The following is an 8,548-nucleotide window of genomic DNA, read 5'->3' as shown; positions in this document are numbered from 1 at the left end:
GACTGGCAAACCCTGGATTTGCTGTCTGTCAGGATTAAGATTTTCCCACACATCCTACCCTGGAGGAGATAACAAGGAACAGTTTTTACTTAACCAATTCCTCACCTGCAGCCTTGGGTCAGGTAAAGATGGGCTGCTGTATCAGTTGGCAAACAGCTCAGGAGACCTTTTCCATGGTTGGAAATCACCAGAATGGGCTTGTATTGCTTGTTCTCCTGTGGATTCCCAGTAAATATGAGAAGGTGGGCTTCAAAAGCCACTCACATGGGATACATCCTAGTTACAACCCCCTTTCCAAAGTCCCTCCCCATTGACTGTATTTCCATTTCTTATATTGGTTGACTGGATTTCCCCCCTCACTTTCCACAAAAGAGGTAAAAAATTTAGCCTTCAAATCCACAGTCATGCAGGGGGAGTTGGAAACAGCTCATTCCCCATGGGTACTCTTTGTCTGCATATTGGCCCCAGTCACCTCACACCTTATATGCACAGAAAGTGAGTCAAAATCGGGGGTGAGATTAGAATTTGGGAATTGTGTCATTGCAGAAAGGGGACCTGAGCAAAAACAGTTATTTTTGTCTGTGCTAATTCCTTCTGGACTGACCTGTGAGTGTATAACAGAAAAAGGAAATATTGCTGATACTCACTGCTCTTCTGTCTTTTTTGGTTCTAAATCTGCAGAACTCAGGAATCAGGAAATGCCTGCAAAAAGGTTTTGAGGAGGTCACAGAAGCAAAAGTATGCTGCAGTGCTGCTTTATCTACAGATAAACAAAATATGGCCACTTACTATAATGAAAAAAGAGCTTAATCTCTTTCAGAACTGTAGATCAAAATCCACAAAAAGTAGAACCGGTGTTTTCTGGTTTCATACTCAATGCTGTAATGCAGTACTAAAATCTCCACAATTGTATTTATAATATCAGGTAGCATCAGGTAGCAGTTGTCAATGGAGAGTACCCTACCTCAGTTCTTGACTTACACAGAATGGATTAGCATGTTTGTGTTTTCCTGCCTGTTTGTTATGCTACAAAACTAATATTCTGGCACAATCCATTCTTAGTAAAGATTTTTTTAATGCTGGTTTCCTTTGTATCAAAAGGTACAGTTAACTCAGGATAGTTCTCTTGCAATTCAATACACTAAGCTATTTTGCTCTAACTTTGCAAAACTAAATATAAATTTCCAAGTAGAAAAAAGTGTTAAAAGGGAAGTCTGTTCTTGCAAACTATTATGTGGTAACCAGGCCTCTCCCATATCAATAAAAAGCTCTCCACAGTGACACTCTTGCCCTTTCTCTAGTCATTTTCTGCCAGGTAGGAATCAGAGAAATGCAAAACAGCCTTAAAAGCTCCATATCTGATCAGAAGAAACTCTCCCAGTGCAGGTCAGGCACTGACTGACAAAGATGTTGTTCCACTTCCCTTTTAATAAGCCATTCCAAAGAGGGCTGAGTTAATTTTTCAGGCTGCTGTATGGCATGAATGCCAGTGCTGCCAGGATGATGAGGCTGTTTGAAGGCAACACAGCTTGAGCTGCTCTGAAATGCTGGTTGCATGCAGTGCTGGATCTTCTTCCACTGGTTCTGGTGGGATTCAGACTACTCTCTTGCCATTTAAAGTGGAAGTGGGTTCTCTGTTAATAAGCTGCCTGATTTTTTTTTCACAAATATTGAACAGAGTCCAGAAACTAAAGAAAAGTCATAAGGAGAATTTAACATCCAATGTATATCCAATATGCAGAAGCCTGTTTTCTTTACAGCACTTTCCCCCTTCCATGTTCTGAAGTTTTTTGATGTTCCCTTATTATCTCCTTATCGTTACCAGTCAGAATAGATATCCTATGATAAATATGGGTAGGAAACTAAGCCCCAGAAAACTCCATGATTATCCTAAGACTACTTGGTGAACTGGCTGGAGATGGGAAGACTGCCCAGTTCTCTCAGTAATCCACCCTTGGCCCCAGTTCAGCAGAGCACTTAGGTACTTGTTTAACTTAAGCAAGATACAGTGCTTCAACTGTGAATCATAGACCTTTTTATTATTATCACTTTTACTGCAGGGTGAGGGAATTAAGTCTTAGGAAAGGCCTTGAAGCAAACTGGAGCAATAAATTGAATATCCTGCAGCTCAGCACCCCGGGTCTGTCAGTGTCCATGACCAGAGGGAGGATGAGGTTCAGACCTGGGCCCAGCTCATTTTCTCCTCCTGCAGGAGACAGCAGTGAGATTAGTGACTGTAGGATTGCTGCTGTGTAGAGCTGTGCTAGCCATAGCTGGAAACTCATTACACATCCACTCACCACTTCCCTCATTCTTCAGTCAAGGAAGAAAATCTTCACTCTGCTGAAAAAGCCAAAAGAACGGCTGCTAACTGCTGATATCTTTTTTTAAGAACACACAATTATGGCTATCGCTCTTCATTGCAAAATTACAAATCTTTATATCATCTTCAAAAATCTTTTTTCATTGCAAATTTCCATTGGAAAATTGGAAACCAAATTTTCATGGCCTCCAAAATTAAATCCTGTGTTTCAGGAGGAAGCCAAGAAAGTGATGGCAACAAATGCTGGACTCCAGGTGATAAATGTAGCTGGACCTTGCTTCCTCCTGATGCACCACACATGGAAATTGTTGGTATTCTGAGCAAACTGGGGAAGAAATGGCTTTGAGATATACCTGTATTATGATTCATGTGTCTATGACATTACTTGACTGAAGCTTTAGAAACATTCCATTTCATGTAATGACTTTAATTCACCTACAGTGTGTTTTGGCATAGTTTGGGATGTTAAGGGGAAGCAGCAACATCTCTGTGGTTAAGGCTGAAGCTAGCTTCTGTTATAGCACCCTGTTTCCATCCCTTCATCATAACTTTGGCTTGGAAAGCTGCTTGAGTCTGAGACTTGCCAGGTCTATTTTAGTCACTTTTGCAAAAACTGAGGAAAACCAGCCAAATTACTTTCAAGTTATGAGTTGCTAAAACTTACTCTGATTGGAAATATTTACTTTTAATTAATACTTTTAGTCCTTGTCTTCACTTTGATTGACTGAGTTGAATTAATCCATAGCAATATTTCTGCCTTAAGAAAAATTCAGTCACATAAACTTGTCCCCTGAATGACTGTTGCTGTAGAGCAAGGTCCTTTTCCTGATCTGCGTATGCCCTACCAGGAGAGGTTATTGTCCATGACATAACCTCTGGTGCTTGTCTTTGCCCATATGCTGGAGGCTCCCTCTCCTTCTGGTGTCTAGGGAAGCCTAAGCAAGGCCCAGCCTACTTCAGCCAAGGTGAGCTGGGTTACTTGAAACAGTGACAAAGTGATGCATGGCTAACCTCGCCCTCCTACATTGATGCAGGTAGGGAGCACTCCTGCCAGCAGATCTGCTCTCACCTCTCTCAGGGAGGTTCCATTCACTGAGGGAGCACTATCAAAAAAAAAAAGCTGTACCACTGGCCAGCACCTCCTCCCACGAGGACAATTATTCCCAGTGCTATCCACACATGAGGATCTGAGCCAGTGTTATGTTCACACTTCTTGATTAAACTAGTACAAATATTTGCCTTTACCTCAAAAACCACTTGTAATCACACTTCTAACCTTTCCATATAATTAAATATCTTAATTTGTGCAGTGACAGTTTACAAAGAAAAACGGTTGACATCGTGCAAAGATATAAACCACTCTTATTTTTCATAAAACTAAGTCAAAGCAGTTTTGTTTGTTTCAGAAGGAATTATGAGTTCACTTATGCTCTTGCTGAGATCAAGGAGGCTTTTTTTGGCATTGGCTTGAGTGGGATCATTACTGAACACTACGTAACATTTTAAACTGCTTAGATTAGATGTTAAGAAGAAATTCTTCACTATGAAAGTGGTGAGACACTGGCACAGGTTTCACAGAGCTGCGGATGCCTCATCCCTGGAAGTGTTCAAGATCAGATGGACGGGGCTTTGAACAATGTGGTGGAAGGTGTCCCTGCCCATGGCAGAAGGGTTGGAACTGAATGATCTTTCAGGCCCCTTCCACCCCAACTGTTCCATGGTTCCATGATTTCAAGATTTTCTTCTCTTTGGGAGGTAACCTGAAGTTTCCTGCTGAGTGGCAAGAGGCAACAACAAATGTTTTCCACAAGTGTCTCAAATTTTACAGAGCACTTCATTTTTTCTGTTAGTCTTCACTGCAGAAGGAATCAATCTGCAAAATATAGTACTGGCAAACAGAAGTGCTGGTTTCTAGTCATTGCTACCTGTGCTACTGCCATCACTTACTTAAAATGTGATGACTGATTGCAAATTTAATCCATGAAGGGAGAGGTGGGGCTTGCTACCTCTCCTACAAAATAAAATTCAGCAAACAAACTCAAAATGCTAACTGTTGATAAGCCACAATATTGTGATTTCAATCTGCAGACCATGATGAAAGTGTCTCTTTACATCAAATGTCCCGCCTCTGATTAAAAAATAATTGTCTGAATTGCATCTGTTGTCATTGTCTGTGTCTATTCTCCCAATGAAATATGTATTTTAAACCTATGACACTATTTTTGCAATTCTTAAGTTAAAAATAAGCAATATAAAACATGTTTAAATATAGCAATATTCTTTCATTAAGATTCAAATAAAACAAAACAGCACTTTAAACAACAACTGAATTTGTCAGACCTCTAATCTGAAAATTTCACAACCTTGGGGAAATTAAGATCAGTGTGTGATCTCTTGCACTCTCTTTGTAATGAGCTAGGCAGTCTGAGCCTTTCTCTGACATAAAGTTAATCCAGCTCCATCTGGGTTCACATACCAAATTAGGCTCTTTCTGGTCCTGTCTTCATCTAAGTATTTTCATCTAAGAATTTGCTGGGTTTTACAGTATTTTCCCCCATCCCTCTTCACAAGCTTCTCTCTTTCTTGCCAAACTCTCTGCCCTTAACTTCTCCTTTCTAAATCACTCTTCCTTCCCATATGATTTCCAAATTAGTCATTGTGTTCCCTCCCTCTTTCATCTATCCCATTCTTCCTCACTTCATCCTGTTTCCTCACCCAATCAAAGATCTCTTAGTCACGAGTTTCCTCATTCCTCATCCCTTCCATCAATGTTACTTACATGACAGTAGCAGCTCTTTTTTAAAAATCACTTTCACAGTGAGATCCTCACTGAATTAATCTCTAAGTACACCCTTTTAATAAAAAAAAAGTCCATAATACATCACTGAGTGTTCACCAGCAGAAGAGGTACTCGTTCTGTACCTTTCAGTGTCCACTCAATGGACATTGAAAGCCTTTATTATGATCAATAGAAACTGTGAGCCACTGCAAATACAGTAGGTTTAGAAGGAGCTCTAGTGCTGAGTTATTTATGATGTAAGTTGAGCAACACTAGCATTGTATAAGCATCAGACAGATAATGTAAATGCATCCACTTTCCTTTTGAATCAATGGGTTATCTGTACTTTGTGTGGTAGTGCCAGAAATTTGCATCCACCCAGTTTCACAAGTAAATCTGTGGTCTTCCTCAGAACTCTTCAGTTTAAGAAGCCACTTGACCTGACAAAGAGTTGTATGTCATTAAATATCCTCATTTAAGGAAATCAATTATCTTGAGAATTCAACTTTTGAAAATGGCATAACACAGGTAACAGATCTGGATACAGTGGAATAAAACATCAGCAAAGATAGAGAAATCCACAGGAAATAACCTGATTATGGAAGGACTGGAGGCTTGAAAAGTTGCAGACAATTACAGACTACAAAAACAAGAGAGAAAATAAAATAACAGTCTTAGATTAATGTTACTGAAGAAAGGAAAATAAAAAAATAATCTCAGACTGCAGCAGCCCTAAGAGCTTTGGCAGCCTTGGCCCTACTTTCACAGGAAGAAAACAACATATTGAGAGATGAAACAGCATTGTTGGAGTGAAAACACAGGGTCCTATTTGGAGGTCAGAATGAGACGTGACTTTGGTCAGTTCCTAGTCTGCATCATAAAAGCAGGATTCAAATTATAGCAATTTCACACAGTTATAAATGTAATTCCATTACTTTTCCTACTGTTCTTTAATCAGAGGCTACCTTGTTTCTGATCAGATTACAGCACCCCCAGACACTTTAGCAGTGTCGAGCCTGTTTCATTCTTCACAGAAAATTGTATGCTGGTGGTGACCACATTCTCATTAGCTTTAAATGAAGACTAAAACCAGGGGGATGAGGCCAGTACAGATCCAGTGTAGTGAGATCAGCATGATGCAATTTCCCTCTGAGGTAAAATTATTCCATTCAGCTATTCACATTAAGACTATAAATAAGACTCCAAAGACCAATAAAAGAAGCATGAGGAAAGAGAAAGATAATTCTATATTTACAATGCCTATATAAACATACACATTTATGATCATTGTTTTTGGATTAAGTAAATATTAAGCATCAATTTTGCCAGGTACCTTTTAGTGCTTGCAGTTGGACTTTCCTGTAGACCTCACAGGAGAAATAGGTCTTGGCAAGACAGTTAGGGAGGGAAAGAGTAGTAGATTTACAATTCTTTAAAAACATTAAAGAGTGTTACTAAATGCATTTTTACAGGTACTGAGACTAATTATCCTGCAACAGCCATCAGTTTCAATGAAGAGATCTCTCTGTTCACTAGGATTAAGTTTGCTCCAGCAGCAAGATTTATGTGAAACTACAGTGTAACAGATTATAGAACAAGTGTTGCTCAATTCACACATGCTGGTTTGCAGTGTCCTCCTAGAGTGCAACCACTGTGTGCTCCATCTGCAGCTACCTGCAATCTCTTCCAATAACCTAAGTCATTACTAAGTCATAACTAAGTCATTACTACAGTTCAGGAAACAGCTGTAGGACCCCTTTTCAAACAGTACCATCCCATGTCTATAAACACACCCTCTAAATTGGGTGCCAGCACTATTTTTGCAGATTACTACAAAATTTTGCTTGGGAGATGAAATGCTGTATCAGTACAAACACCATGTATCTACAAAGTGAAGTGTTTCAGAGAACAGAAAAGCCTGGATGCAAAATTTCATCAACACACAAATGCCATTCTTCAGTACTTATCCCTAGGCATCTATCTGTCACAAGCATTATTCACCTGCTGGGAAGCATGTGGGGTCTCTCTCAATTTTAGAAATGGTTTGCACACCAAAAACAGATATCCACAATACTTCACCAAAACCAACAAACCTTTGTCCCTGAAGGGAAAAGGTTTACTCTATTATACCAACAATAACTATTGAAACACTCAGCATATATATTGCTTATATATAAACTACATTATTTCAACTGTATCCTACTCATTCCACATTATTCCCTCTGCTACTATCAGCTTGCTTAATTTATTGTATGATATAAATTTGTTATTATCATTACTTATGTTTTAGGTACTGTAAATATTTGTAAAGCTAAGCAATAAGACGAAAATATTATTGTGATGTTATTAAAACAAGACCAGGGTGAAAGAAACACATGATAATTATGAAAGATACTGGGGTATATTTGCACAACTTGGGTATATTTTTAGGACAGGGTGTCTGAGTGTCTTAGTGACAGAATGTACGAGAGAGGAGGAATTTCTGCATGTTGCACCAAATTATTTTGTTGGCTTTCTAAATCTTCTGGACTAAAGTCTTTCTTATAAGGCAGAGAAAATATTTTTCCATCCCATGGGTGTAATGTGAGAATTGCTCATCTGGTACTTAGATAATTCCCAACAAATAAAAGTGCCACCAGTCACTGTTGATGTTACCTGTTCCTCATAGCTTCTGTGGCACGACAGCTGACTACAGCCCAGTGGGTGTATCACCAGTTGCTATGTGGATGCCTTTTTTATATTTTTGGACTGGCTATTAAACAAAAAAGAACAAAAAATTCCTGGGTTTTGTGTTCAGTTGCAGCTTACATGGTTTTACTTGTAGCCTCACTCAGGCTGAAAAGAACGCTGAAAAGAACTGGCTTGATGTGCAACTTCTGTCAAGCGATGCTGGCAGGAACGAGCGTTCCATTTTAAAACTAGAAATACAGGGAAAGTGACTGCCTTTGCTGGGTATCCATCCTTGTTTGCAAACACTTGGTCTGCAATTAAAACAAGGAAAGACTTTATAATTGGCTAAGGAAAACACAGTAACCTAAGTAAATAAGTGAAATATCCACACCCATCATATCTCTGGCATTGGTTCTTCAGTTCACTTCCCTACCAAGCAGTGCCAAAGTCCAAGGAGCTAACATCCTTTTAACTCTTGGTCTCCTCCATTTTCCCTCTGCAACCCTATTAATGGTTAATTATGCTCGGGATGAACTTGGATGACGTGTCTCCAACCCCTATAGGAAGTGCTATCTGATCTAGGCCACCTACCCCTGCAATAGCCATTTATTTTTATTGCTGTCATCAGGCATCCCCCACCCCCAGCTTCAATCCCAATTTCCACAAGTTCAGCAGAGAGCCAGCAGGAAATGCCTTAGTCTCACTGTAAAACTGCCTGTGTGCCACAGCTTTGGAGCAGGCTCCTACCACAGAGGCACAGCTGTGACTGTAGCAGT

At 39.6% G+C, this 8,548-nt stretch overlaps 1 protein-coding gene across 2 annotated transcripts in view; it reads right to left on the bottom strand.

Moving 5' to 3' along the window:
* The window catches only part of LOC147655069 (uncharacterized), a 55,727-nt gene that overhangs the window by 45,028 nt on the left and 2,151 nt on the right, over positions 1-8,548 (bottom strand). The window contains exons 2-3 of one of the 2 annotated variants that reach the window (XR_015281364.1): positions 648-702; positions 106-215 (exon numbers count right to left, since the gene is read on the bottom strand). The exons of the other annotated variant lie outside the window; for it this stretch is intronic. The gene's annotated coding sequence lies outside the window, so the exon portion shown is untranslated. The remainder of the gene's footprint in view (positions 1-105; positions 216-647; positions 703-8,548) is intronic. 2 annotated transcript variants of the gene reach the window in all.

Source organism: Cyanistes caeruleus, chromosome 2 (assembly GCF_971803275.1).
Source record: "Cyanistes caeruleus chromosome 2, bCyaCae1.hap1.1, whole genome shotgun sequence".
In the NCBI taxonomy this organism is placed as follows: Eukaryota; Metazoa; Chordata; class Aves; order Passeriformes; family Paridae; genus Cyanistes; species Cyanistes caeruleus.
This window is presented reverse-complemented; position numbering and strand designations above follow the sequence as displayed.